At 33.0% G+C, this 13,154-nt stretch overlaps 1 protein-coding gene and 1 long non-coding RNA gene across 7 annotated transcripts in view; one reads left to right on the top strand and one right to left on the bottom strand.

Moving 5' to 3' along the window:
* CNKSR2 (connector enhancer of kinase suppressor of Ras 2) overlaps positions 1–13,154 on the bottom strand; it is a 288,141-nt gene that overhangs the window by 182,550 nt on the left and 92,437 nt on the right. The window lies entirely within an intron of this gene.
* Positions 5,706–9,053, top strand: LOC118498491. The gene is made up of 3 exons (XR_004900975.1): positions 5,706–6,461; positions 7,590–7,598; positions 9,042–9,053. It is a non-coding gene; the product is annotated as an uncharacterized LOC118498491 (long non-coding RNA).

Raw genomic sequence — 13,154 nt, 5'->3', positions numbered from 1 at the left:
TTGGCTTTGTCCATGTGTCTTTTATACATGTTCCTTGATGGCCCTTCCCCTTCTTTCCCCCATTACCCCCTTTCCCCTCTCCTCTGGTTACTGTCAATTTGTTCTTTATTTCACTGTCTCTGGTTTATTTCCATTAGTTATCTATTTGTTAGTGTCTCCCATTAGATTGTCAATATTTTGAAAGAAGAAACTCTATATTCAGCTGCACTGTCTCTTTAATTTCTCAAGGTGCCTTGTACATTCTATTAATATAATCTGAATTTATCAATTACTATATTTTATTCCATTGATTCTCTATTTTCACTTTCTTTTTATGAAAAGGATTTTATTTATTTGTTTTTAGAAAGGTGAAGGGAGAGAGAAAGAGAGGGAGAGAAACATCAATGTGTGGTTGCCTCTCACGCACCCCATACTGGGACCTGGCTCGCAACCCAGGCATGTGCCCTAGACTGGAAATTCAACCGGTGACCCTTTGGTTTGCAGGTTGGTGCTCAATCCACTGAGCCACACGAGCCAGGGCTATTTTCATTTTCCATAATAAACATTTTTCATTGGTTTTACAGATAAGGTATAAAAACAAAAATTTTAAGGCCATATTTTAAAAAATTCTAATTGCTGAACAAACTAGTACAGTACATTTAGTTTCTTCACACTTGTATTTTGTACAAAGATAAACAGAGTTTCACAGTTTTAAAATCATTTTAAATGTAAGTCTGCTCTTAAACTTGATCTATGTGTTCTCAGCAGGTATTTTCAACATAAATAATTGGAACTCTCTCTGCATGAAGATTCATATTATGTAAGAGATATCAAGATTTTTATATTCATACAACGAAGCTAAAATGGCTCTTCATAATACAAAGCCTCTTTGGCTTCTAAGTGTTCAAGTTACTCATTGTACTGACCATCTAATATATCACAAGGGAAAGAAAAGGAGATCTGTAAAGTATGTGATTGTCTAACCACTATGCTGTAAACCTGAAACTAATACAAAATAATATTGAATGTAAACTGTAATTGAAAAATAAAGTTTTAACAAAGAAAACCTATGGGGTCTAAGTGATGGGAGATAATTTTTCCCTTTTGACAAATTCAAGTGAAGAGTTCAAAGATAAATACCATGCCCCATTATGAAAAATGTAAATTAAACAATTCTTCAATTCAAAATCATCCTCTTGGCTGCCAGAAAATGTGTGGAAGTTATGGTAAATTTGAAACAGATTCCAAGTAGCAGTTAAAATTTTCTCACTCCGTATATCTTTGACCTTTTTATCTGTTTAGATTGCATTTTCTTGGACAAAAATGGAACTATTTCTTTCCCATTACTGTGTGGGACATTAGAAAAGTACCATTTATACTCAGACACAATGAATATTTTAAGATCACTGATAATGAAAATATACTTATATCCTAATAAATACTAAATTGTCCAGATAATAGTAGTAGCTTAAATCTAGGCTTAATTTGGTATACCTTCAAAAGAAATATGGCATAGAATCAGTACCATTTAAGTTTTCCTAGTAGTAACACTGACTGACTATAAGACAGAATTTTAAGCTTTGAAAAACTTCAAGAGATCTTCTCCCTTCCCCCTCTACCACCCATATTCCAGTAAATTATACTTAAAAATACCAAGATACATATGAACACAAATACACCACTGAGGGGAGAGAAGAAATTCTTCAAGCTTAATCATTATGAAGGTATTTTTTATATTTGTTATTTTTCCACATAATTTAATATTATTGCCTCTTTCCTTATGTTCAGATAAACATTGCTGTCCTTAAAATTCAAGTATAATGTTACACTAGAATTTTTAATGGCTTCATGTCTGTGGCAAATTTGTATTATCATGTCTCACTATACGAGGTTTGCCAGAAAAAGTCCAGCCATTGTTAAGAATGGTTTGTATGACATCAGTGTAACCCGGCAGCCCAGGAGAGTGGACTGGAATGTACATGCATGAACAATGACAACTTTAATGTACTAGTCAATGGGGGAAACAGATGTGATAAGAGAGCATGTGTGCTGTGTGGCTGTGCATTTATTTTTTCCTTTTTATTCTGTCTTATTGTTGTTCACTTACAGTTGTCCCCATTCCGCCCCCCCCACTACTCTCCCATGACCCACCCACCCCCACCTTTCACACTCAATCCTACCCCCCAACATTGGCTTTGTCCATGGCTCCTTTATACTTGTTCCTTGACAACCAACTGAGCAAGTAGAGCAATGGATCTGCATTAAATTTTGCATTAAACTTGAACATTCCTCAGCAGAAACTATTTGGATGATTCAGAAGGCTGCAGATACAAGCAAGTGGTAATTGGCAGCTTCATCAGGACAGCACATATGTTCATGCATCATGTCTCATGCTGAGGTTTTTTGTGAAACATCAAATCACCCAGGTGACTCAGCACTATCCCCCCGCCCACGGCCCCCAGTAGCCCAGATTTGGTACCCCGTGACTTCTGCCTTTCCCAAAACTAAAATCACCTTAGAAACAGAAGAGATTTCAGACTGTTGGTGAGATTCAGGAAAATATGACAGGGAAGTGATGGCAACTGGGAGAATTGTGTAAGGTCCCAAGGTGCCTACTTTGAAGGAGACTGAGGCGTCATTGTCCTACCTACAATCTTTCTTGTATCTTGTACCTTCTTCAATACATGTCTCTATTTTTCATATTACATGGCTGGATACCTTCTGGAAAGACCTTGTACACTTCCTTTTTTAAAGGTAAAAGGAAACTTCCTTGAGCCACCAAAGTCAGTCATGGATATGTGACTGACTTTGTCCAGTGAAACATAAGCAGAAGTGCTGCCTCATTTCCATGCATAAACTTTAAGAACCAGAGCACAGTTCACCATGCTCTCTTTTCCCTCTGCCATGATGACCAGCCATGTTTGACAAGATGCTATTCTGGGCTTTGAAGTGAAGAGGATGTGGAGTAGAGTTACAGTAACTCAGAATGGATATGAAGCATGAGCACTGAATGTGAGTGTTATTATAAGCCACTAATATTTTCAGGTTGTTTGTTACTGCAGTATAAAATAATTTACTTAACTGATATGATCCTCCACCAAATACAAGCAGAAAAAACTAAAACACACATGCAAATGAAGAACTAACCAATGCAGAATTCAATGTGATAACTATTCATGAATTTTATATGCTGTATCTCTTTATTTTAGGAAATGCGAGTGCTGTTTTTCAGAGGTGCTATGTCACTCCTCACACACTAATTCACAATCAACCTCAGATTGCATTCTACTACTTTGATGCAAATCTAGTATTTTCCCATCTTGTATTTATAGACCAATTTTACCTCTACTTCATATGTCTAGTTTATGTTCACTTGTCCTAATTACTTAATTCTGACCTGCAGCCTGCCTCTGTGAATTACAATTTTAGTCCATTATTTCACTTGTTTTATGGCCCATCTGAATTACCTATCTGGTGTTGGTGGTCATCCTGACCCAACTCAAGAGGCCTTGGTTATTAAAAACTTACTTTGTCAGCAGAGGCAAAATGCCTTAGAAAATCAGTGCCTATAACTAGTAACTCTATTCATTGGTTTGGCATCTTATGTAGGTATAAAAATCTAAGTCATAGATTTTTGTAAAGATTTAATGATACAATACATGTAAAGCATAATATGATTCATAATAAATACTAAAAGTAAGTAAATTATTATTATTCCTTCTTGTTTTATTAACTCTATTTCCTGCCTCTGTCTATTGACACCATATTAATTTCTAGCACCGGGTTTCCCCTTATTACAAATGTGCAATGACCATTTTTATTAATAACATATTTGATGTTTCAAAGAAGAAGTCTAATATTTTGGGATATGCATTTATGGCACAGATAGATTATAAACAACTGATAACTACAGTTGTAAATTCTAAGCTTTAACTAGCTTCCACTATACATGTGAGGGCTCTGGACTGATAACACTTATAAGTAGTTGAGCCTCCTGATCCACAGTTCTCAATTATTCAGCCTATGGTAAAGTATGGGTAATACACATTTTAACAAGCTTCCACAGATGAATCATAGTGAATGGACCATGCCTTGGGAAACACTGTTCTTGATCACATATATTTCCTTTCCACCTAGCACGCACCTCATACTAAACCAGTGAAGTATGAGTACAGCACAATGGTCATCAACTTTGGCTCCATACTAGAATCAATGGAGGCATCATTTAAAAAACACTGACGTGCAGCCCCAATTCAGAGAGTCCAATTTAATGGATCTTGGATGGGGCCCATATATCAGTATTTTTTTAAAAGCTCTCTATTTGATGTAAGGTAAAGCCAAGCTTGAGGAGCAATGAGCAAAAAGTACTGCAAACCAAATCAAAGTTCCTGGATCTAAGGCCTGGTTATGTTACTCACTGATTTTGTCACTTTCCCTCTCTGAAATTCTGCTTACTCACTTGAGATTTTGACATTTGGTCTACCCAATTCACCTGATTGTTGTGAGGAACAAATCTGATAACGTGTTGTAAAAGTACTTTGCCAACCTCAAAATAATGATATTATTCCTGCTTATGAACTTTATATAGCCCCTTTTTTGCTAATAGTTTTTTAATGTCATTAGAAATATGGCTTATCCATATAATATGGCTTGAGGAGGGGGTTACAAAGGTGAATAGAATAGCCCAGAGCAGAATATATTTATTCTACAAGGCAGTTCAGAATCCTTTTGGGGGGACAGGACAGGAGAACATTTGTGTGGATAGTTTAAATGGAAAGAAACAGGAATCCTAGTGAGATGTTTCATGGGGAAAGGAGGGCTGTGGAAAACTGGGACATTAAAAAGGAAATTAATAGTTATATTAATAACTGCTGAATAAACACTAGGCCAGGTGTTTCAAAAGCCATTTAAAAACTTTACACTTAAATAGGAACACGACACATAAGAAAGTATTTACAGAACAAGAACTAAAAAGGTACCTAACCAGACCTTTTGATTTCCCCCCTTAGGTACTTTTATAATGCCCACTCTTGTATTGTATAGTCCAATATTGTAATATTCTAAATTTCTTTATGTCTCAGGATTCCAAATTTGGTAGCAGGTCAAGATTGGAAATTTTAAGCTACATAAAAAAGTATTTAAATGATACTCAGAAATGAAAACATGGATTTATTTGGGGAGCATGGGAAGCAGATTGGACAGTAACGGGGACCTTTTCTAATTCCAAAACCAACCCCCCTCTCCTGTGAGCCTCTCGTCCTCTCTGCAGTAATTTTCCTTTCCCAGTAATTTCAAGAATTAATAGAGGGAATAGGAAGGAGCAGCATTAAAGCTTAAATGACTTTGTATTTGTTATACCTGGATTTCATCAACTTTGAAAAATTAGTATTTTCTGTTTACTTTTCTCATAGGTCTTCATCAGCATCAGAGTGAGTTACAGCGGCTACATTTAAATTCCATTGATTTTCATATCTGCTTCTGCATTCAGTTGGTTGAAATATATTGTTAGGTTCAAGTATATGAAGAAAATATGGTCTCCCATATCAACTGATATGTTGTTGAAAAAATATTTTAAGAGCTTTTTCAGATAATTATGTATATTTTTCTTTATAATACTATGCCAAAACTTGAGAAGTAGAAGTTTATTTAATGTTAGTTACAGTGTAGAATCGGGTACCTTTATCCTCTGTTGCATTACATTCTATTGGCCTAAAAGATAAATTTGGTAACATTTTTGGGGTGAAATTTTAAGGGGATAATGAATCATTTCCTTTTTTCAACAAACTTATTTTCCAAACACTAGAGACACAGAGGTACATAAAGCAGATACCTGCTTTCACCAAGTCTCCCCCAGCACACATACCCCTAAATGGATTGGTGTTACTTTTGGCTCAGTTTCCTAAAAGAGAATAATCAAAATATGCTACAAATGGTAGCATATCAGGGACTCTCTTCTGAAGTTTATTTTATCACCATAACGGTTAAAAAACACCTAACCCATCTTTTTACATCTGTTTCCGTATACATAATATGGCAGTAATGGTAAAACTTCTATCTTTTTAGGGTCTTTGTGAGAAAATTTTAAAAGCTTCTGGAAAGGTGAACTGCATAGTAAGACAGTAAGACAAAAATACAGTAATTCAGAGAGTAGAAAAATAATGAAAGTACATTACATAAATAAACAATAAAACTTTGAGAACAGGATGTGGTACAATTGTAAAAATAAGCATGTGCATACAATATAATCTAGCAATTATGCTCCCATGTACTTCTATATACTTAAATGTAGGTATATATCCAAATGTCTGTGGTCAGGAAAATGGATAAACATACTGGAATATATACAATTAAGTATTATATTAAGTTAAAGTAGGGTGGTGAACACAAAACACAATACACAAAGGATGCATTATAGAATGGTACACCTGAAATCTCTATGCTTATTAACCAATGTCACCCCAATAAATTCAACAAAAAAGAAAGTGAATGAAGTACAGTAACTGAACAAAACATGAATGAATTCAGAAACACAATATCAAGTGAAAAAGCAATATGCAGAGTGATACTATTTATATAAAGTTTGAGGACAATACAATTAAATGAGATGTTTAGAAAAGTATATGAAACTATTTTAAGAAAAAGATGAAATAATAAACTCCTTACAAAGAGGCAGGGTGATAAGATGGGTGGGAAGCCCAGCTTTAAAACAATATTGGTAATGTTCTTGTTATTAAATTAGATGGCAGGTTCATGAGTATAATCATGCTTCAGAACATGTATTCTATTGTGTATATATATAATATTACATACATTTTGAAATATAATATACTGAAGAAAACAGATATCTGAACAATAGTATCCTGACATTTGCTAGATAAAGATTTTTTCACTTTATTTTTTTATTGTTGTTTGAGCACAGTTGTCTCCATTTTCACCCTACCACGGCCCCCCACCCTACCCAACCCTACCTCCCACCCTTGATCCTTCCCCGCTTTGGCTTTATCCACGTGTCCTTTATACATGTCCCTTCATGGACCTTCCCCTATTTACCCCCATTATCCCTCTCCCTCCTCCCCTCTGGTTACTGTCAGTTGGTTCTTGATTAGTACTGTATAGTATGCCACACATGTAGTTCTTCTGTTACCAATGGTGATATTTACATCTTTAAAAGTGTTTTGGCAGGAGGCTCAGAAAACATGCAAAATAGGCTAGGTTTGTAAAAGAATAAACCTGTGTAAACAATCTATTTCAGCATTTTTGTATAACATACAGTAAATTTTTAAGTTTTTGTTCATCACTCATGCCAGTGACAGAAAGTTGGAAAAATAATAAATTATGTCTCAATGTTCTAAATAGTGCTTACCTAAAATGTTAATTAGCATGTAATAATTCCATCATTTGTATTTTCCTTTTCATTTTGAGGCTTCATAAAATTTGCAGCTACCAATATCATTTTATTTTTTATGCCAATAATGAGAATGTGTGCTGTATGGGTTTATATGTACTCTGATTATAATGCTACATTCTAGGCCTTTGGAGAAATTTAGGCATACACATATAATTTCCACTTTGCTAATTCTATACATTTTTAGTTTTATACTTGTCTTTAGAAAAATAGTGTTCATGTTATCTGGCTACTATGTCTAGTAGTTCATATCTAACTTATGATTTACTATATTAAAATTATATAGAAAAGTTTAAAAAGATCTTGGTTTTGCTTCTTCATGATCAACCTAAAACAGCTGAAGAAAACAAAGGATTAAGTATCTGAATTACACATATCTTGTTTGTTTAAATATAAAGCAAAAAAAAAGAGAATCACCTTTCATATTGCTTTCAACAGGTATGCTAAGTAATATAATTCATATTGTTTAAAAATTACATATAAAGCTTGCCCTGGTTTTTGGTCTGAAATGCCCCAGTTTGAATCCCAAGAGTCCAGTTCAGTTTTCAGGTCACCTATAATGTCTGATTCAGGGAGTTTGCTGAGACACTAACTCTCAGAATATAGAAAAAATAGTATATAAAGTTGTTCTACAGACAAATGAGAGACTGTCTTGGCTGGGCTTTTGTATGTTTTAATACTACCTGAACCATAGAATATATGTTCTGCTAACCCCAGTATAATTTATAGCCATACTTCAGAACTTTACATCAATTTAACTACCACTTGAATCTTAATATCCCTTTTACAACGTACATTCTCTATGACTAAATATTATACACTGGTCTTTTACCTGCAAACATTTTGAGTTTTCCATTTTCAAATCTAGGTTATTTGTATGTGTAAATATGGACAGCAAGTTCACAGGTAATCAAAATTAATTTCTACATTACATTTGAACATGGATGTTTAAAAATACCTTCCAAAATATACAGCACAGTAATGAGTTTGCATTAAAATCTAAAGAATACCCAAAATTCAATAAAATATTTTTTAAAAAATCAGTCATTTTATAAATAGGTCATTCTTCATTGCCACTAACTACAAAAATTAAGCAGAGCATCACTCCTTTAAAATTTTTGTGGAGTAAAAACCTAGCTTAGTTTCCAAAGACATTTTTGTCATATAGGGTAACTAGAATTGCCATTTATTAAGCACCCACTAAATGCCAGCTTATCAGCTAGACCAATTACAATATTCACAGCAACACTACAATAATCAAACAAACTAGTGATCCACTTTTCCTGATAAAGAGTATTACATATAAGTAATTTGTCCATGTTTATAGATTGTCAAAAAGCAGAACCAGGAAGATGAATTCGAATCTACTTTATGTCAAAGTCTACACTATTTTGCCTTAAAATGAAGAGTGATATAAAATTTCAACTAAGAATATTAAGAAGGTACTATTCATATAGAAGAAGTATAATAAAGTAAAATATAATAGCTATTGTCAATACAATTATAGGCCAAATTTCCTTGCTAAATCCTTAATGAAACTTTAAACATCGATTTTAAGCTATTCATTTTTATAAAATTCTGAAATCTTTTTAATTTTTATTTTTATAACATCTACAAATATGCTAAGAATGTATAACACAAATACCAATTCAATAAGTCCTAGAAAAGCTCTTATTTTCTCTCTGGTATTTACTTTGAGTAAATAACCATCTGGTTAAGATAAAACAGGTTACATTATATTCAAGGAGAAATACATTTTTTAAAAGGGCTATACACTAAGATTGTTCATTTATATTTTTATTTAAAAAACATATTTATAGTATAGTTAATAAATTCTTTAGTTTATTTGTTTATATTTAAAATGGGATAAAGGTAACAAAAGTGAAAGCATACAAATAATTTAGAGGACACTGTCTACCAAAAATAAACATTTCCGGTATTGATCTTTGAAGGATATTTTCAATTTTCTAGAATAAAGATTTTAAAAAGAAACAAAATATATGTAATATGTAAATATGGCACAAAATCAAACAAATGAACAGTGAAAATGCCAGAATAACAACTTAATGACATTTACTGTAGGAAAGATAAAAGTGGTACCAGTTGTTTCTGGTGCTTAGGTTTCAATGAGTGTAACTATTCTTTATAGATTACATTTTTAAAAATTAATGAGAATTATTGTTTTATAATAGTTTTTAAAGGATGAAAACTTAATTTGAATTGTGTCATAAAATTTTAATTACTATGGCATAATACTAAATGAAAAAGACCATACTTAAAATATATATGTGTATGTACATAAAAGTGGATGAAATAAAATAGGCAAAATGATATTAGAGGTTTTCCTTGGGTAAAAGGATTACAAGCAAGGTTCTTTTTTCTTTGCATTCTCCAAATTTTTCTATAAAACAAATTTTATTACTTTTATACCTTAACAGTAGAAAAAATTAGAGGAGTAAAAAATGAACTACATACAAATCTTTATACTGATGCATACAATAAGCCAGGACCATAAAAACTTCCTTTTAACATCTAAATGAACCTCCAGTTCTTGGTGGTGATTCTCTAAGTTGAGATGTTTTGAACAGTAAATGATATTTCTTCAAATCCTGAAGGACATATGGGCAATAACAAGGGGGGTGGAAATGGGAGAGGGAGATGGGGAGGGCTGGGGTGGTGGGGAGGGGTGGGGGCAAAGGCAGAAAACTGTACTTGAACAATAATAAAATTAAAAAAATAAATTAAAAAATTAGATGTTGGGGAAGCAAAGTGTTGACTATGCAGTAGGCAAAAATTACACTCTTAACATCGATTTTTGGAAAAGAATAGTGTTCTTTTCTCCCCCACATCCCCACTTCCATCTGGGAATGGTAAAGGAAAGTAATATATTTTGAACACTATTCAGAAAACTAGTGATACCCAAGCACATGGCAAAAAATGGATCTAAAAAGGTTGAAAAATGAGCAAGCCCATAGGAAAATAGAAAGACATTTTAACTTACACAATTTAAAGAGGACCATTTCAAGTAAAAGTATATCATCAGAACTTGAATTTTGAAGGAAGTTTTCACTCTGTATTTAACATGTCAAAATCTGATTTAAAATGTTTCACATGTTGAAATTTTTCTCTAAGCATGTGATTCAGATTTCACTGTATATGCAGCTGGAGAAAACTAACACTAAATGGAGGGGGGAAACATATGTACAATTATCATTCAGAACAAAGTTGTTATTCTAATTTCTTTTATGTAGTCTCTATTTCTCACCAATTTTATAAATATTTTCTCATTTTTCACTTCGCACTTGCAAATCACTGTAATACATCAAATTTTGTTCTCCAATAATATATAGAATTATTTGCTTATAGATGGAAGAAGCAATTGCATGGTTTGCTCAAGGTGAAATAATCATGAAGCAAGAAGGCTAAGCCTCAAGTCTCTCAATACTATGTTTTCACAATCTCCCTTGCCCCAAACGTTCTAAGTTCCACTAAAACTTTTATCTTGCAAATTCATACTTTTGTGCCCATTCCTTAACTGGCGACCATCTAAGTAATCACTTTTGTGTTTGGTGTGGAAAATATCAAAGTGGTACAGTAGGAATAATTTTAGGTTAAACTGATAACCATTAGGGCAGGCATCATGGCAATTATTTCAATGCTGACAAGAAATGCGTGGGTACCTGTCTCATTTTTCTGATTCAGTTGCTGACAGTGCTCTAAATGAAGCTTCAGTTCTTTGTGAGAATTCTTTCCATTTCAGATTTTAAAATCAATTTGTTTTTTTCTCAAATGTATTATTATACCCAATCTTATGTGTGGAGGAAAGCGTTGGGTGGGGGCATCTCTTTAAAAGGCTTCAAATATAACTATCTAAACCCATCAGAATTGGAAATAAGTAAAACAGAGTAGATTAAATAAATTCCTCCAAATGGAGCTTGTTAAAAGGAATTTACATTATCTTTCCCCTCAATCATTAGCATCACTTTAAATATAAGTAGCCAATATCGAGAAGCACTTTCAGCTTACTTTGTAGTACCACCTCTTTGAGTTAAGATTGGAAAAAATGCTATTTGTGACAGTTTATTTTTAGATATTGATCATCTCATTGTGCTGCAAAGGGAATAAAAATAATTAAAGTTGAGTGAAGAATAATTTGAAGTACAGCATATTTCAAAGCATAACCATCACCGTAACTGCTCAGATGAGATTTCTTGAAAGCCTGGTAATAAAAGCATGCCCTAGATATTTTTTTAATTTACACTTTGTTAATTCAAACTGGCCTCTTTTACTGGTAGCTAAGCTTAATTCCCATCTTCAGATATTGCATACAATTCCAAGTGAATGCAGTGATTAGTGTGTATATAATGGCTGAACGAGACCATTAGATGGGCACTGTTTGTAAACTATGTAATTTACTTTAAACTATAATAAGTATTTGTCTATGCTCTGCTCTTTCATCAAAGTAATGTTTTTTCAATATACATTGAATTATTTTTTTTGTTTTTGTTTTTCTGATAACTCAAATTCATTAAAAAATTTGGAAAATACAGAAAAGTAGAGTCTAAACAAAAGAAAGTCACCCCACAGTTCATCATCAAGAAAGAAACACAACTATTTTATTTCATTATTTTATCTATAATCCTCATTTCTATATATTTTTGTGTTAAAAAATTAATAGACTTTATTTTTAGCCCTGACCAGTGTGGCTCAGTTGGTTGGAGTGTCATCCCACAAAGTGAATGGTCGCCAGTTTGACTCCTGGTCAGGGCAAATGTCCGGGTTGTGGATTCATCCCTCTAGTTGAGGTGCATACAAGAGGCAACTGATCGATGTTTCTCTCTCACATCAATGTTTCTATCCCTCTCTTTCTCCCTTCCTTCCCCTCTCTCTAAGAATAAATAAATAAAATCTTAACAATTAATAGTCTTTATTTTTTAGAGAACTTTCAGGTTCACAGAAAAATTGAGAAGGTATGGAAATTGCCCATGTACCCTCTTCCCCCACACATGCATATCCTCTTTCCTATTGACAGATAGCAATAGACCATAGAGCCCAGAAAAACTCTGTACCAAAGATAGGACACTATATGAGTAGAAAAACAATAGATTATTTAAAAGATGATTTATAAACATTAATATATCATGCCTGTATTAAATTTTAAATTTTCCTCTAAAAGAAGTTTTGTTAGCAATATATATTTGTATAGTGTTTTAGAAGTTTTGTTCACTTCATTCTAGCATTGGAAAATGGTTATGAAGATCAAAACTCCCATTTTAACTTATGAACAAACTTGAGATGTAAAGTAATGGGTATCTCTGGATATCTCTGTTGTTCTTAAATGAACAGCAAAGACAGAATTGTACCTTTTACATAGGAGATGACAGAAAAATAAATAACAATTCAAGTATTTAATTCCAAATTTTTCTTGGAAGAGTACAAACAACAGGTGCCAACCACAGGGGATAATTAGGGCTCAGGTCAACATATTTTAACAAGTATGTAATGAGAACAAACTACATATGAAAATTAATAAGACACTATCCTATCTTCAAGGAGTTTACAATCTAAGGGAAGTCAGATCAATATTATTCACTGCAAAATGCAACTGTCATAGGCGAGATGTAAAATGCTATGGGATTTCTACCTCAGCCCACACAACAAAGAATTATAGCTAATAAGTCAACAACAGAAGCAAAATACATAAAAAAATAATGGAAAAGTATGGAGAAAAAAGGAAAGAAGAAAGAACAAATAACTGATTATATTAAAT

This window comes from Phyllostomus discolor, chromosome X (assembly GCF_004126475.2).
Source record: "Phyllostomus discolor isolate MPI-MPIP mPhyDis1 chromosome X, mPhyDis1.pri.v3, whole genome shotgun sequence".
Lineage (NCBI taxonomy): Eukaryota > Metazoa > Chordata > Mammalia > Chiroptera > Phyllostomidae > Phyllostomus > Phyllostomus discolor.
This window is presented reverse-complemented; position numbering and strand designations above follow the sequence as displayed.